Source organism: Heteronotia binoei, chromosome 6 (genome assembly GCF_032191835.1).
Source record: "Heteronotia binoei isolate CCM8104 ecotype False Entrance Well chromosome 6, APGP_CSIRO_Hbin_v1, whole genome shotgun sequence".
Classification (NCBI taxonomy): Eukaryota; Metazoa; Chordata; class Lepidosauria; order Squamata; family Gekkonidae; genus Heteronotia; species Heteronotia binoei.
The window spans coordinates 146,335,710-146,357,940 of NC_083228.1; the positions used below are offsets into that span (position 1 = coordinate 146,335,710).

Below are 22,231 nucleotides of genomic sequence, written 5' to 3' on the forward strand. Positions count from 1 at the left end.
CACAAAGATGTCCCTTCAAAGGACGCAGGAGGTCAGCTCCTGTTGCCCTCTGGCCCGTTTGGTCGAGTAATGAGGCGGCCTGGTTAATCTTATAAATAGGAATCAATTTGGGGGTGGGGAATCAGCAACAGAGACTCTGATTTGCCTGCAGAAGAGCCCCAGTCCAATTGCCTGTTGAAGAAGTAGAATTGCAGATTTATACCCTGCCCTTCTCTCTCAATGAGAGACTCAGAGCGGCTTACCATCTCCTATGTCTTCTCCCCCCACAACAGACACCCTGTGAGGTGGGTGGGAGAGCTCTCACAGCAGCTGCCCTTTCAAGGACAGCTCTGCAAGAGCTAGGGCTGACCCAAGGTCATTTCAGCAGGTGCCAGTGGAGGAGTGGGGAATCAAACCCGGTTCTCCCAGATAAGAGTCCGCGCACTTAACCACTACACCAAACTGGCTCTCTTAAAAGGTCAGGTACATGCAAGAGAGCGGCTGCCAGTCAGAATGATGGGCACTCTTGAGGGACGAAGGGACCTTCAGCATAAGGCAGAGCACCCCTTCCTGTTTCCACCGGCCAGAAGTTCATGGCTCAGTGGTAGAGTATCCCTGGTTCAGTCCCCAGCATCTCCAGTTAAACAGACCAGGCAGTGGGTGATGCGAAAGACCTCGGCCTGAGACCCTGCAGAGCTGCTGCCGGTCTGAGCAGACAACACTGGCTGTGATGGGCCCCGGGGCTGGGCGGCTGCCTGAGAGCACTGAGGACTAGCACCGTCTGTAGGCTGAAAGGAAACCTGGGATTAGGAGAGGGGGGGCTGTGGCTGAGGGGCAGAGCATCCGCTTGGCGTGCAGAAGGTCTCCTGTCCAAAGACTGGGGGGGGGGGGGGAGTGATGTGAAGGACTCCTGAGGCCCTGCAAGTTTGAGTGGGCAATACTGGCTTGGAGGGGGGGGGAGAGTCTATTTTCGTGCAGGGCAGGTGGGGATGCACAGGAAGTGCAGGGGGCTTCCCGAGTTCTTCCCAGAATCCCCGGGGAAACTTTACAGGCTTCCTGACTGCAATTGTAGGCGCACGTGTGTTGCTCGAGGGGGCATCCCGGAGTGCAGAGCTCCTAGGGAACCCCCCCCCCCCCTTCCTCCTGACGGCGGTGCGAGGCGGCCCCTCCCAGAGCGTCGCCTGCCAGGAGGCTCCGAGGCCCGCGGGCTGCAAGGCTGAGCTCTCCCCGCCCCCCGAAGGTACCGCACCGGCTTCAGGGCTTTGCAAGCCGCCCAAAGCAGCGGGGAGGGAGCCCCGCCGGGAAGGAGCCGCAGCCCGGGCCGAGGTCTCTGCCGGAACCCCGGGGGGTGGGGAGGGGGCGCCTCTCCCTTGCCACGCGCGGGCCCCCGAGGGGAAGGACGCCCCTTAGACGGGCAAGCCCCGCTGCTGCTGCTGCTCCGGGAGGGGGAAGCCAGAAAGAGGCGCTGCAGCCTTAACGGGGCGTCGGGGGAGCAGCAGAAGGGGGAGAAGCGCCCGTCGAAGGCAGCCCCGGCCCCGCTCCGCCTTCCCCAGCAGCGCCCCGACGGGGAGAGCTGCGCCCGCACAGGCCGGCGGGGACGGAGCAGAGGAAAGCGAGGAGGCGGCCAGGGAGGGGCCCCGCCTTTGGGACACGGGAGAGGGGGGCGGCTGCAGGGACCCCCTTCCCTCCCCCACCCAGGCTCCGCAGCCTGCTGCTGCTGCAGGGAAAGCCCCCCCCGCCCCTCCCCCGGTGCCCTCCAGGAGAAGGGGGGCAGGAGGAAGCGGGCTGGCCAGGCTTGGGGGGGGCTCCTCCCGCCTGCAACCCCCCCCCCCAGCCGCCCCCTGCCTGGAGGGAAGGAGAGAGAGGGGGTGGGGGGGGACTGCAGCAGCTCCTTCCAGGGGGGCCGCTGGTGCCCTCTTTCCCCTTCCCCTGCGTGAAAACCAATTCCCATAGGATACAATGGAGAATTAATCCACCGGTAAATGGGGGGCTGTTTGGTTGTTTTTAAGGTAGAGGCACCAAATTTGCAGCACGGCATTGGATGCCTCTCCTCAAAATACCCTCCAAGTTTCAAAAAGATTCAACCAGGGGGTCCAGTTCTAAGAGCCGCAAAAGAAAATGCCCCCATCCTTTATTATTTCCTATGGAGGAAAGGCATTTATAAGGCGTGCTGTCCCTTTAAATGATATGGGCCCCCACAGCTTTTGAAAGAGGTGCTCTTGCCTAGCCCTTCAAGTCTCTTGAAGAGATACAGAGGATGGTTCAGGGGTCACCAGTCCCCCTGGTCCTTTTGGGGCTCCAGTTCCCCTTAAGAATCAGCCCCTTGGACACACTGAACCCATGGAGTGAGAGGCTAAGCTTGTAACAGCCATCAAGAGCCAGTTAACTATTCCAAAGACCCAAGCAGGCATCTCCAAATTAGCTTGGTATGTCATATAACAAAGTTGTATTAAACTAGGTCTATAAACCACAAGAAGCACTTCAATTCTGATCTACCAGGGCAATTCTCATTTGCTTTTTTGTGACATGTGATTGTCTCTGTATCTCTTTACAGTCAAGTGACGAAAGGCATCTCTATCCAGTCGGAGGTGACCCAAGAGAAGGGGAGGGAGATGGAAGAGCAGGACCCAGAAGGAGCTGCAGCTGGCAAGACAGCAAGCAAAGGCCCCCCTCCCACCCAAGCTGGGGGTGGTGGTGAAGGCTGGGAAAGCCCCGTGCCAGAGACACCTTCTCAGGTCACGGAGATCTCAGAGGTGCATGGCCAACACTTCCGGCAGTTCCAGTACCCTGAGGCTGGTGGGCCCCGAGAGGTTTGCAGCCGGCTCCATCGACTCTGCAGCCACTGGCTGAAGCCAGAGAGGAACTCCAAGAAGCAGATGGTGGACCTGGTGATTCTGGAGAGGTTCCTAGCCCTCCTGCCCCAGGAAATGCAGCGCTGGGTCAGGGAATGTGGGCCGGAGACCAATTCCCAGGCTGTGGCCTTGGCCGAAGGCTTCCTCCTGAGTCAGGCCGAGGAGAAGAGGCAGGCAGAGCAGGTGAGGGGTTTCCTTCAGCTGTGTCCAATTCAAGCAAGGATATTGGAGCTAATTCTAAAGTTTCCCTGAGAGATATTTGCCTAGGTGTTAATCATTCAAATGGGAGATTTAACAGCCTCCTTCAGCAACCTCCTCTGCTTGAAAATCTAGTTATCTCTCTCCAGATGTCTCACTGGGTCTGCTGATGGAAGAGCGCAGAGTCTGGGAGTGGGGCAGGATCCATTGGTTGGTCTCTTTTCCGTTCCATCTCTTCCCCTTCTCACTCCCTGTTGTTTCAGATGTGGGGACCATCCTTGGAGAGAGAAGCTCCATTCCCTGAGGCAGAACAAGGTTCCTTGGAGGAAGGGCAGAGGGCGCAGGCCCAGGAGGGTGCCCAAGATGCCCTCTCTTGTGGTAAGGACTCATTTTGCCTGTTTACACTTGGGGAACCCTGTGGATGTGATGGGTGGAGAGTTCAGGTCAGGAAAAGAGTTCCGTACTTCTTCACATAACACACAGCACTGAATGTCCACTCACTGTGAATCTTCTCATAGGGGGGATTAGACATATTCACTGAAGTTCCACTATCTGTGATTCTTCTGAAAGGGGATTAGACAGAATTATAGAGGGCAGTTCCTCCCATTAATTAGAACATTGAAGTCTCACCTTCCTTCCATAGGAGGAACTCAGGGTGGCTCAAAAAAGAAAAGTAAAGTTAGACGAACCTGGGCACAGCTATTCATCCGGGAGAATATGGGGAGCCTCTGCCTTCTGGGGCAGCACTGAGCACTGAAACCATTTCATAAGAGCCAAATAACCATGTGGAAATTTAGCTTGTGGGCCCTCTCTTATAGGAGCACCTAGCAGGCGGCTGTAGGAAATCGGGTGCTGGAGGAGGGATGACCGGCTGTTTCCTCAAACCCCAGAGATTTGGGGGAGGGCCTTGGGGTGAAGCTTGGCTCTGATACTACCCTAGATTCTCCAGAAGCGCTCAAGTGAGTCTCGGTTTTGGGCTGAATGTGAAGGTGACATGTCATGTGATGTCATTTCCACCCTCAGTCCAGACTCAAGAGCCCAGCTGGCAGGAGAAAGGGATTCCTGGGCGTTTGGTCTGATCCAGCAGGGATGCTGTGACCTTTGAAACTCCAGAGTTCACAGGGAACATCTCAGGTCTCACAGAAGCCTGGAATATGTTGGCAGTTTTTATCACCCCCTCAGGCTCATGGGTGCTTCTCTTCTGTCTCTCCCACAATTTATTAAAAGGTTGTGTTGAGTGTACACAGGGCAAGGTTTCCAACTCCTGGGAAAGGAGTGTGTGAAGCGAGGAACAAAGAAGTAAATGGAATAGGACGTTACCACAAACACCCTTCCTCCTTTCTCTTCCTAACAGGCAGTGGAGAGATGCTGTTGAGTCGTCATCTTTCTGGAGGTGTGGAAACAGCTGCTTTACCTCCAGTCCAGGTAGGGGAAATGAGCAGGGGACAGCCTGTGTTCCCCCCTCCTTTCTCAGGGGGTCTTTTACTCCTGCAGTTTCTACAGTGGTCCAGGTGAGAGAGGCTCTGAATACCACTCCCTCAACTTGTGCCAAGACATACATCCTGTTCCATCCCGGACTGCTGCTTTCCAGTATGCAATCTCTGCCTGGCATGATCTCTTATGAGGGAATCTGCTTTTTCTTCCAGTGCCCCTTTTCCTTTGAGGAGGTGTCTGTCTATTTCACCCAAGCAGAATGGGACCTGCTGGATCCGGACCAGAAAACCCTCTTCAGGGAAGTCATGCGGGAGAACTATTGGAGTGTAATCTCTCTGGGTAAGGAGGATCTTCCACAAGTGCCAAAGGTGTGAATTGCTCCCCCTGGGATGATGCATGAATCAAACTATTGCATAGCAATGCATCATTCTGAGGCCTCTCCAGATACTTGCCAGGGGCATCTGAGGCCAGTGTTGTGGCCATCACCCCTAACCAGAGATGGTGTCCTGGCCAGAGGCAAGGGTGGGGATGGGAGCCAGCAAGCCAGACATGTTCAGGTGCTCACACAGATTCCAGAGTTCAGTCTCAGAAGTCCACAGACCCAAAGTGCACAAGCCAAAGGGTCATTACCAGAAGGGGTAAACCAGAGAGTGTAGCCTGGAGGTCCAAGGGTCCTGCACAAGCTTGAGAGTCACAAAGCTGAAGTCAAAATCCAAGGTCACACAAAGAAAGGGTCAGGTGTTGTGATCACAAAGTCTAAGAGGATGACTTATTGCTTCCACAACATCCAGGCTTCCCACCAATTCCACTGTTCAACAACTCTTGCTGTTAAAAAGTTTCCCCTAATATCCAGCATGTACATTCCCTCTCTTAATTTAAACCTGCTATTACAAGTCCTTTCCTCTGCTGCCGAAAGAAACAGCTCCCCACCTTGCTCTAAGTGACAGCCTTTGAAATACTTCAAGAGAGCAATCATGTCCCCCCTCAACCTCCTCTTCTCCAGACTGAAGATTCCCAAGTCCCTCAACCTCTCTTAATTACTTCAGCCTCAGCTGCTGCATCAGGGCTGGGTGGTGGCTCTGAATCAGCTGCTGGTGGTGAATCTTCATCAGCCTGCAGCTCATCAGCCTGTTTCCTGCTTCTGCTGACTCAGAGCCAGCCATGCGTGAGCTCAGGCTGGCCCAGAACAAAGATGCTCAGAAAGACTCTGGAAGGGGCTAGATTCTGATTTCTCTTTTCCTAATGCATAGGAAGATTTATGAAAGATGTAAAACCGAGACATCACTAAACAGTGCAGTTTCTACAGCTCAGAAACAAAAAATCATGAAAAGCTCACTGTTCTATCTTACACATGAAATAACCTGGTATTAGATAGTACCTCTAGTTGTGAAAGCAACGTCGGAAACGACTGGTGCTTGCACAGGGGACCTTTCCTTTCCTTTCCTTGTTACTACATAAGAATTCAAACTATAGCCTAAATCAGGGGTGTGAAACATGCGGCCTGGGGGCTGATTCAGGCCCTCAGAGGGCTCCTATAAGGCCCCCGAGCAACTGGCTGTCATCTGCTTCCTTCTCCCCATCTCTTGCTTCCTTCTGCATCACAGCTTGCCTTGCCAGGCTTGCTCAGTTGCACAGGAGCTACAGATCAAAGCCTCAATTTTCTCCACTGGCTGAGGCTCCTCCCTTGGGGAGGAAGTGGGGAGGGAGAGCTTAGTTTGCCAGGCTCTCTAAAATGCACAATTGGCAAGACCTTGGAGATTGTAGTTTAATTGTGTGCAAAAATATCGGAATCTTGCCATGCTCTGTATGAAAGCTGGTCAACGCTTCTAGTGAAACGGGGGGATATAAACACTACCTCATCACTGCAAGATTTATCTGCTGTACTAGACTACTTGGGATTTGGAACACTACGTGGTTTCCTCAGGAGCTGCTGGACCGTAGATTCCTGTAAAGTTGAAGGACTATTGGTTGAAATTTAAGACTTACCTTTATTTCTGTCCTTCCTCCGCATTCAACATGGGTGTTCTGTATATCAGGGTGTGTTACATAAGAGAAGACATGTTGAATCAGGCCAACATTCTGTGTCACACAGTGGCCAAAAAGCAGGAGGTTCACAAGTGGGGCTAGAAGACCTTCCACTTTGCCCCGCCCCCTCAAGCTCCAAGAATACAGAGCAGCACCGTCCCAGCCAGTTCCAACAGTATGCTGTGGCTAATAGCCACTGATGGACCTCCCCTCCATATTTTTATCCAATCCCCTCTAGAGGCAACTTCCCTCCTTTCCCCCTTGCCAGTGTGTCTGCTTGGAACTCTGATCTGATCTCCCTCTCAAAGTAATGCTGATAGAAAAAAGTATTCCGTTTTTAAAACCATATTTTTGTGCTTCTTTGTAAGCAGCCAAATTATGATTTGTCTCCTAAAATTTGTCTCCTAAAATTTAGTTTAAACCTTTGGACTTGTTTTCCTCCCCCTCATCTGTCCAGTGGCCAACGCCTCTGGAGCTGTTTATTATGTATCTATTTCAAAAACATTGATCATATACATATAGATAAGGAAAAAATTTAAGGGATGCAATTTTTTACTTTTGCCCCACCCCCACTCCTCAAAAATATGTAGATCTGGCTCTGATAAGAATGATTTCTCTCTCCCCCACCTCCTCCCCCCAAAGAAGACAGAAGTATAAGAGAGGCTTTGGTGGAGAAAGACAACATCCTCACATCCCAAGAAAGGCTAGAGAGTTTCTCAAGGGGATCCCAAGAACAGGTTTCCTTCCCAAATGAGCTGGCTGAGAGTGAGTATCCTGCACGGTCATGTCCAGGGAACAGGCAAGGAGTAGCCATGGGGGTTTTCTTCATTCACTTCTTTCTGATCAAGATTTAGTTTGGTACAATCATGCAGACCGCTGGGTAAGGAGGGAGTGAGGCCTTCCAGGGACTGGGATTTGGAGGGTTACGAACTCCTTCTGAGCAAGAACTCTGTAATAAGCTTTTAATACTCCAGTGTGCTATTTCAGGCTGTGCAAATAAGTTTCTCTGTTTCACTCAGCATTGCACCGCTGGCTGGGTGAAAATCCAGTGCTGTGTTCACAGGGCCCCTCCCTTCTAGCTACAGGAGTTTGAACTCAAAGCTTTCTTTCCCGTGCTGTCGTGCGAAACAGCAGCGTGTTCATTGTTGCAATGAGTCATCTGGGAAAAGCCCTTTGATCGGCTCTTGGGGTTCCTGGTCCTTTCTGATAAAATCCCACACTTTTGCCTCGTTCCCTGGGGGGGTTCCCGGATTGCAGCAAGAGGCACTGCTGGATGAGTCTCCACTTCCCCTGGGATTCCCCGCCAGCCAGCCAAGGCTCGGATCTGAATTAACCTGGAAGTCTGCCTGAGAGCAATAGAAGCAAGAGTGCTGGCTTATACTGTCTTCTTTGATATTTTTAAATCACTTGTTATTCTTTTCAGTTGCCAGGCACCATCTTCAATAAATCTCTCTGTGTTGTTGGAAATTCATGGCATTCAGGAACCCTGCGTGGCTTCTGGCTAGCTGAGGCTGGAGTGTGTGTGTGGGAGGGAATTTGCATTGCAAGCTCAGCCATGGCTCTTGAGGGGATGAGGCATCCTTAAATGCTAGACATTCTGGGGAATGGGGGGAGGTGGTTAAGATCAGGGAAGCTGGAGGAGGCTGCAGTCACAGAGATGTTTCTGGACGTTACCTGCCCTCCCATTTGTTAAAGGGATCTCTCTCTTTATTCCAGCAGGGGAGGATCAGCGAAACGAGGAGGGTGAGGAATTTGAGCAGCAACTGCCAGATCAAGTTCAAGACTTGAAAGAAAACAGTAGAAATCGAGGCAGACCTAAGAGAAAAGAAGGCAGCCGTATGGATGAGAAGAGAGAAGGAAAAAGCTTTAATGTACATATTCCAAAGAAGAGAATAATTAAGACATTTACATCTACTCAGTGTAGCAAGTACTTCAGAAATAGATCACAGCTCCTTGTGCACCAAAGAGTACACAGAGGCAAGAAACATTTTGAATGTTCAAATAATGGAAAAAGATTCCGTCACAGTAGCACTCTAAAACTGCATCAGAGAACCCAAACAAGGGAGAAACCTTTTGAATGTTTGGACTGTGGGAAGAGATTCAGTCACAGTGGCCATCTTCAACTGCATCAGAGATCCCACACAGGGGAGAAACCTTTTGAATGTTCAGAGTGTGGAAAGAGATTCAATCATAGTGGCCATCTTCAACTGCATCAGAGAACCCACACAGGGGAGAAACCTTTTGAATGTTCAGAGTGTGGAAAGAGATTTGGTCGCAGTAGTACTCTAAAACTGCATGGGAGAACCCACACGGGAGAAACCTTTTGAATGTTCAGAGTGTGGAAAGAGATTTAGTCATAGTAGCCATCTTCAGCTGCATCAGAGAACCCACACAGGGGAGAAACCTTTTGAATGTTCAGAGTGTGGAAAGAGATTCAGTCATAGTGGCCATCTTCAACTGCATCAGAGAACCCACACAGGGGAGAAACCTTTTGAATGTTCAGAGTGTGGGAAGAGATTTGGTCGCAGTAGTACTCTAAAACTGCATGGGAGAACCCACACAGGGGAGAAACCTTTTAAATGCTCAGAGTGTGGAAAGAGATTTAGTCATAGTAGCCATCTTCAACTGCATCAGAGAACCCACACAGGGGAGAAACCTTTTGAATGTTCAGAATGTGGGAAAAAATTTAGTGAAAGAGGCACTCTAAAAAGGCATCAGAGAACCCACACAGGGGAGAAACCTTTTGAATGCTCAGAGTGTGGAAAGACATTCAGTTTAAGTGGCAATCTAAAACTGCATCAGAGAACCCACACAGTGAAGAAACCTTTTGAATGTTCAGAATGTGGGAAGAGATTTGGTCTTAGTGGCACTCTAAAATTGCATCAGAGAACTCACACAGGGGAGAAACCTTTTAAATGCTCAGAGTGTGGAAAGAGATTCAGTCATAATAGCCATCTTCAGCTGCATCAGAGAACCCACACAGGGGAGAAACCTTTTGAATGTTCAGAGTGTGGGAAGAGATTCATTCAGAGTGGCCATCTACAACAGCATCAGAGAACCCACACAGGGGAGAAACCTTTTGAATGCTTAGAGTGTGGAAAGAGATTCAGTCATAGTGGCCATCTTCAACGGCATCAGAGAACCCACACAGGGGAGAAACCTTTTGAATGTTCAGAGTGTGGGAAGAGATTTGGTCGCAGTAGTACTCTAAAACTGCATCAGAGAACCCACACAGGAGAGAAACCTTTTAAATGCTCAGAGTGTGGGAAGAGATTTAGTCATAGTAGCCATCTTCAACTGCATCAGAGAACCCACACAGGGGAGAAACCTTTTGAATGTTCAGAATGTGGGAAAAAATTTAGTGAGAGAGGCACTCTAAAAAGGCATCAGAGAACCCACACAGGGGAGAAACCTTTTGAATGCTCAGAGTGTGGAAAGACATTCCGTTTCAGTGGCAATCTAAAACTGCATCAGAGAACCCACACAGGGAAGAAACCTTTTGAATGTTCAGAGTGTGGAAAGAGATTCAGTCGGAGTGGCAATCTTCAACAGCATCAGAGAACTCACAGAGGGGAGAAACCTTTTGAATGCTCAGAGTGTGGGAAGAGATTCAGTCTGAGTGGCAGTCTTCAACTGCATCAGAGAACACACACAGGGAAGAAACCTTTTGGATGTTCAGAGTGTGGAAAGAGATTCAGTCATAGTAGCCATCTTCAACTGCATCATAGAACCCACACAGGAGAGAAACCTTTTGAATGCTCAGAGTGTGGAAAGAGATTCAGTGTCAGCGGCAATTTAAAACTGCATCAGAGAACCCACACAGGGGAGAAACCTTTTGAATGCTCAGAATGTGGGAAGAGATTCAGTCATAGTAGCCATCTTCAACAGCATCAGAGAACACACACAGGGGAGAAACCTTTTAAATGCTCAGAGTGTGGGAAGAGATTCAGTCATAGTAGCCATCTTCAGCGGCATCAGAGAACACACACAGGGGAGAAACCTTTTAAATGTTCAGAGTGTGGAAAGAGATTCAGCCAGAGTGACACTCTTCAACGGCATCAGAGAACACACACAGGGGAGAAATCTTTTTAAATGTTCAGAGTGTGGAAAGAGATTGAGTCGAAGTGGCCAACTTCAATGGCATCAGAGAACCCACACGGGAGAAATCTTTTGAATGTTGAAAGTGTGGAAAGTTACTAAGGTGGAGTGGCCATCTCCCACTGCATCAGAGAATCCACATGGGGAGAAATCTTTTACACGCTCAGATTGCGGAAAAAGATTCAGTTGGAGTGGCTCTCTTCAGCTGCACCAGAGAACCCACATGGGGAAAACTTCTTTGAATGCTCAGTGAGTGCAAAGAGATTCAGTTGGCATGGATATATTCGACAGCATCTTAAGAATCCACACAAGAAGAAACTGTAACGGCTTAGCCTATCAAAAGAGCTTTTCTAGAAAGCTTGAATTTACACAGAAATTTTACGCTAAACAGGATGAAATGTTAAAAATGGTCAGACTATGGCAGGAAATTTAGCCATGTTTGGAGACCTCAAACACATCCCACATGCTGTTGAAGGGACACCACACTTTTTACCTCCAGGCAGTTGGCAACCCTAGATTAAGCGTTCCTTTATGAATCGGAAGACTGCTGAGGAAAAGTCAGCTCATTAAAGAGATTTTTTTTTGTTGCTAGTAAATCAGACTTTGTGAATTCAGAAACTCCAGCTGGGGTAAAATCTCACAGCTCAGCTATTATGGGAGTTTACGTGGAGCATATCTAGGATTCCCATTCTCCAACCTCTCCACTGTTATTGGGCTCAATATAAAGTGTTGGCTATTACCCAGAAAGCCCTTCCTGGCCTCGGACACTTGTAATTGCCAGACTGCCTCTCCCCCTCTGTGCCCCCACAACAGCTCCGCTCCTCTGGGGGAGGTCTTCCGCAGGTGCCAGCCTGCAAATGGGCAAAATGAGCAACTGCCCATACACCTGTTGGGGAGCGGCCTGCCCGAGGAGCTCAAGAAACTATTGAAAACTGAGTGGATCAAGAGAGCTTTTCTACCCGGGCAGGAGACTCCAACTGTCTAAAGTGACTCACAAAGTTAACTTGGAGAAAACATTAGGGACTGTGGTCTGAGCTACTGTGTTTAGGGCAGTGAACCTAGGATCCTATGAAGCAAATCTTGTATCATATATTATTTAATGTGTCATCTTAAGACCAAGTCTTTGCTTCAGCTATGATGTTAGATTTCTGATTGGTTCTACAACCCTAATCCTTTCGTGTTGTTCATGGAATGCTCCTTGTTCATTATTTGGACTCACATCTGTTAGTCCTTTCCAAGAGGCCTGCCATTCAAAAGCCTTGGCAGAGGAGCAGACCTCCTGAAGCATTCTTCAAAAATGATCCTGATTTGGCTATAGATTAGGATTTACTTTGGGCCCCAGATTTGGAATTCTTTGGGAAAATTTCTTTTTGCCGAATAGAATGAATTATAGGCTATTTCTCAGTTCTTAATATCTAGTATATTATGTACTGTTTTTGTAAATTGTTTATGCATTGAATTGTATAAATTGGATCTTTGTATTTAGATTTATACTTTTATTACTTATTTTCCCTATGCTCCCTTTGTATTGGATTAGATTTAATTTAAAAAAAAAGCATTGCTTGAATGATCCCTGACTTCTCTGGGCTAATTTTTTACTCCCTTTGATTTCCTGCCTAAATTTCTTTTGGCTGACAAGGTGTCTGAGGAACCACAGCAAAATTGTATACCTCTGGAACTGGAGGGCAGATTTTCTGGGCCAGGTTGGCGCTTAAAAGGCACCTTGAATCTCTTCCTTCATTTGAAAACAAATAGTCATGGAAATGGTTCTTTTATTTGCTTCTGTGCCCAGCAGCTAGTAAAAGGTTAAGAAGCCGACAAGACAGTGTGCAGTTCCAAGAGAGTACACAACAAGGAGAGAAACACTGAAGTCCTCCAACGTCCTTCTTGTGGGATCTTCTTTGCTTCTAGAAGAGCTGGAGGACAGGGGTTTGAGAAGCCAGATTGTGGGGGGGGGGGTGCCTGGATGAGGAAAGAATAGGGGAGGGGTTCTGGGAAGAAAAGCTGCCTCAGACTGGGCAGTCCTGCAAGGGGGTCCCACTCCATCCCACATGATGAACAAGGAGGGTGGGAAATGATCCAGATGTACATAATTTGCAGAGAGCCAGGTGAGTGGGAGCCTTCCCCAGGCAGGCCATTGCAGAAGACGGGGCCACAACAGAGAAGGCACGTGTGTGGTGAATTGCTGATTTTGCCCATTGGCTGGTGGCACCTAGTGGAGGCCCTACTCAGGTGAACCTGGAGAGGTGAGAACGGAGCAGACAATGAGGCCCAGAAGGGACAGCTTACACAAGACTCCCCTCCCATATAGTCAGTGTTGCCAACCTCCAGGTGGTGCAGGAAAAGGGCAGATATACCTCTGCGAAAAACGAGCCTCAATAATAATACAAAAACTTATAAGTGCTTTATAAATATAGAACAAAATAAGGTGAAATGAATCACAAAAATAGAAATAGAATACTGAGCATGCCCCCCATATCTCAAAGTCTCACAACTGAGAAATTAATGCCAAATTTTCAAATGACAAGTCCAGGCTATGGCAAAGGTTGGTTCTTAAACAGAGCCCCAAGCTCCAATTCTTCTTCTCAGTAGATGCTGAAGTAGTTCAGTGCAGCAAGGCATATATGGAACGTGACAGGGTTGCACTTGATGCCCTGTTTCACTTAAAGCTTCTGCAAGCTTTACTGTGCCATTATACAATTGGCAGTGAGAGCAAGGCTTCAGAATTCTTAGCAATGGCAACCCTTCTTGACCATCTTTCCACCCCAGCAGTATCTCCAAGGTGGCAAACATCAAACCGTTAAAGCAGTTCAGCATTAAAACTACATTCGAGGTGATGTATACCAGGGGTGGCCAACGGTAGCTCTCCAGATGTCTTGTCTACAACTCCCATTAGCTCCAGCCGTTGGCCATGCTGGCTGGGGCTGATAGGAGTTGTAGGCAAAAAAACATCTGGAGAGCTACCGTTGGCCAACCCTGATGTATACACACAAGATAATTTTGTAAAAATTCAGTAGTAAAAACATAAACACACATACCACCCAAACCAGGGAGGAAAGCCAGTAACCGTGAGCGGGGGATGAAGTTTCAGCGGGTGAGCCTCCATCCATCCCAGAACTTCTGAGGTGGTTTTATGTCCTTGCCTGAAGCATTAGGGACTTGGTGAGCGTCTCCATCCGTGAGAACCAGGGTTGGCCAGGCTGCCTGGGGCCACCTAGAGGGGGCTTCCTGTGGGTGGGAGCAGGGCGGGGTCTCACTGTATGTAACCAGGCCACGGCCTGGGGCTTGCATGTCAGTTTTACTTGGATATAGTTATGCTGAATGACTGAGTAAAAGCTGCTGGTCGCTGCTCTGGGAGCCCTCGTTCTTCCCTACTGAACCCAGTATTGAACACTTCCTCCCCCCAAAAAACCCTAAAGGTTCACTCCTGAAATCTCCAGGAATCCCCTAACCCAGAGTTGGCAACCCTACCCGGTTGACTTGCATGCAGGCTGGTTCAAGGCATGTTGTCCCCCCAAGCCAGGGAAGCCCGTTGCATCCTGGGAGCCTGGGCTGCAGGTAGCGAAGCAGTGCCGGGGAGGAGGCCTGTCCAGGGTTGCCATGGAGATAATGTCTCCCTGCTCAGTCTGCTAAAAGGGCTCCTCCCGAGCGGTTGTTTTCCCTCCTCTCTCTGTTGGTTTCTTCCCTCCTTGTTTAAGAGAAGCTTGAATTTGCCTCAAAAGCTTGATCGGTCACCTGTTAGTGCCCTTCCTGGGGTATGGTGGGGTGCTTGGGAAGGTGAGGAGGGGGCTATTTGGGGCTCTCCCTGGTTTGGTGGTTGCTTGCAGCTGCTTGTGGCCCTTTCCTGCTGAAGGGGGGAGGAGGGGTGTGTGGAGCTGGGCTCAGGCTCCTGGAGGGGGGGTGCCCATCTGAGAGAAGCCCCTGCCGTTCCCCTCACCTCTGTGCCCCACCCACTGAGGCCTTATTGGCAGGGAAGGACTGTTTGCCAATCGGGTCTGTCTGGCATAACCTGCGTTTTGTATCAACTAAGGTGATTAGAAGAAGAGAGATTCTCTTGAAACATTCAAAAGTGTCAACCTCAGGTCCATGTTGTCACATTTTCAGTTTTGACAATGAGTACATCACATTGCTGAATTCCACTCTATGGGTGAACTGGCAGAAACACATAAGGATTACTCCAGTTGGATGTTGAGCATCATGGTAGAACTGTAAGAATTTCAGGTGAAAATTGGTATGGACTGGATAGGATGGCCGTGGCTGAAACCATCCCATTTATGTGTATTCAGCACATACTGATTCAATTTTGATTTGAAGTGAAATAATACATTCCAGCACTGAAGTGTTCACCGCCATGTTGTGAATTTATAACACTGCACAGTGTTTTGTTTGTGCTTTTTCAGCCTTCATTCATTTTTGTTTACAAAATTAGGACCAGGCAGCCCTCTTTTCTGCCCCCAAACCCGAATTAGAGGAAAGCTGCCCCTGAGACATGGGCCTTCCCAGCTTCCATAAATATTGGACCACACGTGAATGACCTGAGCCCTATTTCCTTAAGACTCAAGTGACTGCCACTCCACTCTAAGGGTAGAGAGGCCTTCCCCATGCAGCCTGTGCTTGTAAGCATCAGTGCCCCACTGGGAGGCTTGGCAAAAAAAACAACAACCAGAACAACCCTGTGAAGTAGGCCAGTCTGCATGTTCCCACATCCACTTATGGAGAGGATTTTTAAAAATAAAAATCCGCCCTTGCCAATCCTGTTCACCACATCAGCTGAGACGTTTCCAGTCCACTTCCTGCCTTGGAGGAAAGGAGACGATGCTCCAAACGGCAGTGGGGAGACCAGGAAGCCCCAGACACAAAGACTTCCCTGTGAAGGACGCAGGAGGTCAGCTCCTGTTGCCCTCTGGCCCATTCGGTCAAGTAATGAGGTGGCCTGAGACCCTGCAGAGCTGCTGCCGTCTGAGCAGACAACACTGGCTGTGATGGGCCCCCGGGCTGGGCGGCTGCCTGAGAGCACTGAGGACTAGCACCGTCTGTAGACTGAAAGGAAAGCTGGGATTAGGAGAGGGGGGGCTGTGGCTGAGGGGCAGAGCATCCCCTTGGCTTGCAGAAGGTCTCCTGTTCAGACTGGGGGGAGGAAGTGATGTGAAAGGCTCGTGAAGTCCTAGGGGGGCCCTGCCAGGTTGAGTGGACAATACTGGCCTGGATGGAAGGGGCGGCGCGGGGGGGGGGGGGCTCTGATTTAGTGGAAGGCAGTTCCCAGAATGCAAGGGGAAAACAGCTGCCGGGCTGCCTGCCTAGGATTCTAGGCAGGGATGTGATGTTTGCGGGGGCATCCCAGAGGGCTCATTCCCCCCCCCCTCCACCATTTCAAAGACTGATCCTCCCCCCTCGTTTGCAAGAGAAGAAACCTCCTTCCTTCTGCCCCCGGTGCAAGGAGGCCCCTCCAGGCGTCTGCAACAAGCAGGAAGGCTGCAAGGCTGAGCTCTCCCCGCAAAAGGGGCAGGATATTTTTTTTCCTTCTGCAGCCCTAAGCGGTCCCGCCCCACGGAGAGGCGTCCGGGAGAGCTGCAGTCCCGGCAGAGCAGAGGCCGGGCCAAGGGGGCGCTGGAGCCCCTTCCAAAGCACTGCTGCTCCAGAAGGGAAGGGAAGGAGGTTTGCATGCCCAGGCCCGGCCTTTGCAAGGGGAGCCCCGGAACGGAAGACGTGCAAGCTCTGCTGCCGGGAGTGGGCTGCTGCGCCGGTGGGGCAGGAGGGGCCGAAGGAGAGAGCAGCAGCCGGGCCTCCTGCGACCCTCCACAACGCCACGAGAGCCGGAGGAGGGGAAGGCAAGGCGGCCAGGTAGGGCAGGGGGCCTTGCAGCACCCAAGGGAGACGGGGGGGGGGGGGGGGTGAGGCGCGCCTGGAGCCCCCTGGATGCTGCTGCGGCCAAGAGCGCCGAGGGCCCCCCGGCCATTCCCCAGACTCCATCCCCTTCCTCCCGCACGTCTTCTGCTGCACCCCCCCCCGCCCCCTTTCCCCGCACACCTGAACTGCCCGGGACCAGCTGACAGCCAGTGGGGTGTCGTGCGGTTAATGCAGGGACTCTGATCTGGGAGAGCCGGGTTCGGCCCCCCCCCCTCCACGGAAGCCTTTATGGGCCTGGGTCCTTCTGACACTTCAGCGTTGAGGAGTCACCTGTCAGGTCCCCCCGTGGTGTGTGGGCGGGTGGGGGGGGAGGGCTGGGCAGATGAAGAGAGGGGCTATTCTGGGCCCTGCCTGGGTTGACCCCAAACCACAGTGGTCACTTGCAGTTAGTTACGGCCCTTTCCAACTGACCAGCAAACCTAATGAAGATGCTTAAGAGATGCAAGGACCACACAGGGATAGCAAGCTCAGTTCACCTGGTCACCATTTGTTTGGATTTAATTCTGGGGAGAGTCATAGAGAAGTAAATATCAGAATTGGAGATGGATATTTAAATGTGTCTTCGTAACTGTGGAATGTTGAGAGTAATTAACTGAGCCCCTGTAGTTACGTGAGTAGCCCCTGCAACTGTCTTGAGAGTCTCCTTCTAGTTGTGACAAGAACCATGAGCAGCTGGTTTTCAGCCTCCCCAAAAGACATCTTTGCTGGAGATCTAACAGGTGAACCCCACAGTTCAAAGGGGGACCCCCATGGCTTTTGAAAGAGGTGCTCTCGCCTAGGACCTCAGGTCTATTGCAGAGATACAGACAACAGTTAAGGGGTCACCAGTCCCCCTGGTCCTTTTGGGGCCTCAGTTTAACTTAAGCATTAGCCCATTGGGCAGACTGAACCCATGTACAGAGAGGCTAAGCTTGTAACGCCCTTTAGGAGCCGCCCTGAGCCTGCTTAGGCGGGGAGGGCGGGATATAAATAAAATTAATAATAATAGTAATAACAAACAGAGACCATTAACTTTCCCAGAGAACTCAGGAGGCATCTCTAAAATAGCTTGCTATGTCATACAACAAAATTATATTGAACCAGGTCTACAAACCGCAAGAAGCACTTTACTTCTGATCCACCAGGGCAATTCTCATTCGCTTTCCTTGTGACATATGACTGTCTCTGTATCTCTTTACAGTTAGGTGACTCAAGGCATCTCTATCCAGTCGGAGGTGACCCAAGCGAAGGGAGGGAGATGGAAGAGCAGGACCCAGAAGAAGCTGCAAGCAAAGGCCCCCCTCCCACCCAAGCTGGGGGTGGTGGTGAAGGCTGGGAAAGCCCCGTGCCAGAGACACCTTCGCAGGTCACGGAGATCTCAGAGGTTCATGGCCAACACTTCCGGCAGTTCCACTACTGTGAGGCTGATGGGCCCCGAGAGGTTTGTAGCCGGCTCCATCGACTCTGCAGCCACTGGCTGAAGCCAGAGAGGAACTCCAAGAAGCAGATGGTGGACCTGGTGATCCTGGAGAGGTTCCTAGCCCTCCTGCCCCAGGAAATGCAGCGCTGGGTCAGGGAATGTGGTCCAGAGACCAGTTCCCAGGCGGTGGCCTTGGCCGAAGGCTTCCTCCTGAGTCAGGCCGAGGAGAAGAGGCAGGCAGAGCAGGTGAGGGGGTTTCCTCCAGCTGTGTCCAATTCAAGCAGTGATATCAGACTTTACTCTAAAGTTTCCCTGAGAGATATTGGCCCAAGTGTTAATCATCTGAATGGGAGCTTTCACAGCCTCTTTCAGCAGCCTCCTCTGCTAGAGAATTTCTTCTCTCTCCAGACAACTCACTGGGTCTGCTGATGGAAGAGTGCAGAGTCTGGGAGTGGGGCAGGATCCCTTGCTTGGTCTCTTCTCCGTCCCATCTCTTACCCTTCTCACTCGCTGCTCTTTCAGATGTGGGGACCATCCATGGAGAGAGAAGCTCCATTCCCTGAGGCAGAACGAGGTTCCTTGGAGGAAGGGCAGAGGGCGCAGGCCCAGGAGGGTGCCCAAGATGCCCTCTTTTGGGGTAAGGACTCATTTTGCCTATATATGACTGGGGCACCCCATAAATGTGATGGGTGGAGAGTTCAGGTCAGGAAAAAAATTCAGTACTTCTGCACATGTCACTAAATGTCCACTGACTGTGATTCTTCTGAAAGGGGATTAGAAAGAATTATAGAGGGAAGTTCCTCCCATGAATTAGAACATTCATGTCTCACCTTCCTTCCATAGGAGGAACTCAGGGTGGCTCAAAAAAGAAAAGTAAAGTTAGACAAACCCGGGCAGAGCTATTCATCCGGGAGAATATGGGGAGCCTCTGCCATCTGGGGCAGCACTGAGCACTGAAAACCATTTCATAAGAGCCAAATAGAACATTAGAACATATAAGAACATAAGAACATAAGAGAAGCCATGTTGGATCAGGCCAATGGCCCATCCAGTCCAACACTCTGTGTCACACAGTGGCAAAATTTATATATATATATATATATATATATATATATATATATATATATATATATATATATATATACACATACACACACACACACACACACACACACACACACACTGTGGCTAATAGCCACTGATGGACCTGTGCTCCATATTTTTATCTAAACCCTTCTTGAAGCTGGCTATACTTGTGGCCGCCACCACCTCCTGTGGCAGTGAATTCCACATGTTAATCACCGTTTGGGTGAAGAAGTACTTCCTTTTATCCGTTTTAACCTGTCTGCTCAGCAATTTCATCGAATGCCCACGAGTTCTTGCATTGTGAGAAAGGGAGAAAAGTACTTCTTTCTCCGCTTTCTCCATCCCATGCATTATCTTGTAAACCTCTATCATGTCACCCCACAGTCGACGTTTCTCCAAGCTAAAGAGTCCCAAGCGTTTCAACCTTTCTTCATAGGGAAAGTGTTCCAGCCCTTTAATCATTCTAGTTGCCCTTTTCTGGACTTTCTCCAATGCTATAATATCCTTTTTGAGGTGCGGCGAACAGAACTGCACACAGTACTCCAAATGAGACCGCACCATCGATTTATACAGGGGCATTATGATACTGGCTGATTTGTTTTCAATTCCCTTCCCAATAATTCCCAGCATGGCGTTGGCCTTTTTTATTGCAAATGCACACTGTCTTGACATTTTCAGTGAGTTATCTACCACGACCCCAAGATCTCTCTCTTGGTCAGTCTCTGCCAGTTCACACCCCATCAACTTGTATTTGTAGCTGGGATTCTTGGCCCCAATGTGCATTACTTTGCACTTGGCCACACTGAATCGCATCTGCCACGTTGACGCCCACTCACCCAGCCTCAACAGATCCCTTTGCAGTTCCTCACAATCCTCTCTGGTTCTCACCACCCTGAACAATTTAGTGTCATCCGCAAACTTGGCCACTTCACTGCTCACTCCCAACTCTAAATCATTTATGAACAAGTTAAAGAGCATGGGACCCAGTACCGAGCCCTGCGGCACCCCACTGCTTACTGTCCTCCACTGCGAAGACTGCCCATTTATATTCACTCTCTGCTTCCTATTACTCAGCCAGTTTTTGATCCACAAGAGGACCTGTCCTTTTACTCCATGACTCTCAAGCTTTCTAAGGAGCCTTTGATGAGGAACTTTATCAAAAGCTTTCTGGAAGTCAAGGTAAACAACATCTATTGGGTCTCCTTTGTCCACATGTTTGTTCACCCCCTCAAAGAAATGTAACAGGTTAGTGAGGCAAGATCTTCCCTTGCAGAACCCATGCTGAGTCTTCCTCAATAACCCGTGTTCATCAATGTGCCTACTCATTCTGTCCTTGATAATGGTTTCTACCATCTTTCCCGGTATTGAAGTCAGACTGACTGGCCTGTAATTTCCCGGATCTCCTCTGGAACCCTTTTTAAAGATGGGGGTGACATTTGCTACCTTCCAGTCCTCAGGAACGGAGGCAGATTTCAATGAAAGATTACAGATTTTTGTTAGAAGATCCACAAGTTCAACTTTGAGTTCTTTCAGAACTCTCGGATGTATGCCATCCGGACCCGGTGACTTATTAGTTTTTAATTTGTCTATCAGTTGTAGGACCTCCTCTTTTGTCGCCTCAATTTGACTCAGGTCTTTCAACACCCCTTCCAAAATTAGTGGTTCTGGAGCGGGCAAAAAGTTCTCGTCTTCCACAGTGAAGATGGAGGCAAAAAATTCATTCAGCTTCTCAGCCATTTCCCTATCCTCCTTCAGTAGTCCTTTTACCTCTTGGTCATCCAAGGGCCCCACTGCCTCCCTGGATGGTTTCCTACTTCTAATATATTTGAAGAAATTTTTATTGTTGGTCTTTATGTTTTTTGCAATATGTTCCTCATAGTCCCTTTTTGCCTGCCTGATCACAGTCTTTTGGTTTGCCACAGCCTGTGTTCCCTTTTACTAATCTCACTTGGACTGGTTTTCCACCACTTAAAGGAGTCCCTCTTACCTTTTACAGCTTCCATTACTTTGTTTGTTAACCATGCAGGCCTTTTCTTATGCCTGTTTGTGCCTTTCCTAACTTGTGGTATGTATTTTATCTGAGCTTCTAGGATTATAGTTTTAAATAGTGTCTAAGCTTCCGCAAGGGTTTTGACCGTATTTACCTTTCCTTTCAGTTTCCTCCTCACATGCCTCCTCAGTATATTTACCCCTTTTAAAGTTAAACGTGGTTGTGGCGATCTTTTTGGGCAACTCCCTATTTATACAAACAATGAAATCAGTAACATTATGGTCACTGCTCCCAAGCGGCGCAATCACTTTTACATCTCTCACCAAGTCTTGGGCATTACTTAGGACCAAATCCAGGATCGCCCCACCCCTGGTAGGTTCTGAGACATGATAACTATGTGGAATATTAGCTTGTGGACCCTCTCTTATACGGGCACCTGGCAGGCCGCTGAAGGGAATAGGGTGCTGCAGGAGGGATGACCGGCTGTTTCCTCAAACCCCAGAGATTTGCGGGAGGGCCTTGGGGTGAAGCTTGGCTCTGCTACTATCCTGGATTCTCCAGAAGTGCTCAGGTGGGTCTGGATTTTGGGCTGAATGTGAGGGTGACATGTCATGTGACGTCATTTCCGCCCCCATTGCAGACTCAAGAGCCCAGCTGGCAGGAGAAGGGGATTCCTGGGCGTTTGGTCTGATCCAGCAGGGATGCTGTGACCTTTGGAACTCCAGAATTCACAGGGAACATTTCGGGTCTCACAGAAGCCTGGAATATGTTGGCAGCTTTTATCACCCCCTGAGGCTCATGGGTGCTTCTCTTCTGTCTCTCCCACAGTTTAGTCAAAGGTTGTGTTGAGTGTACACAGGGCAAGGTTTCCAACTCCTGGGAAGGGAGTGTGCAAAGGGAGGAACAAACAAGCAAGTGGAAGAGGAAGTCACAACAAACACCCTTCCTCCTTTCTCTTCCTAACAGGCACTGGAGAAGTTCTGCTGAGCCATCATCTTTCCAGAGGTGTGGAAACAGCTGCTTTACCTCCAGTCCAGGTAGGGAAAATGAGCAGGGGACAGCCTGTGTTCCCTCCTACTTTATCAGGGGGTCTTTTACTCCTGCAGTTTCTACAGTGGTCCAGGTGAGAGAGGCTCTGAATACCACTCCCTCAACCTGTGCCAAGACATACATCCCGTTCCATCCCAGACTACTCCCTTCCAGTGAGCAGTCTCCGCCTGGCATCATCTCTGATGAGGGAATCTGCTTTTTCTTCCAGTGCCC

At 49.8% G+C, this 22,231-nt stretch overlaps 1 pseudogene; it reads left to right on the forward strand.

The window, feature by feature from the left end:
* Positions 1–1,049: 1,049 nt before the first annotated feature.
* On the forward strand, positions 1,050–12,157 carry LOC132574400 (zinc finger protein 420-like; annotated as a pseudogene).
* Positions 12,158–22,231: the final 10,074 nt, after the last annotated feature.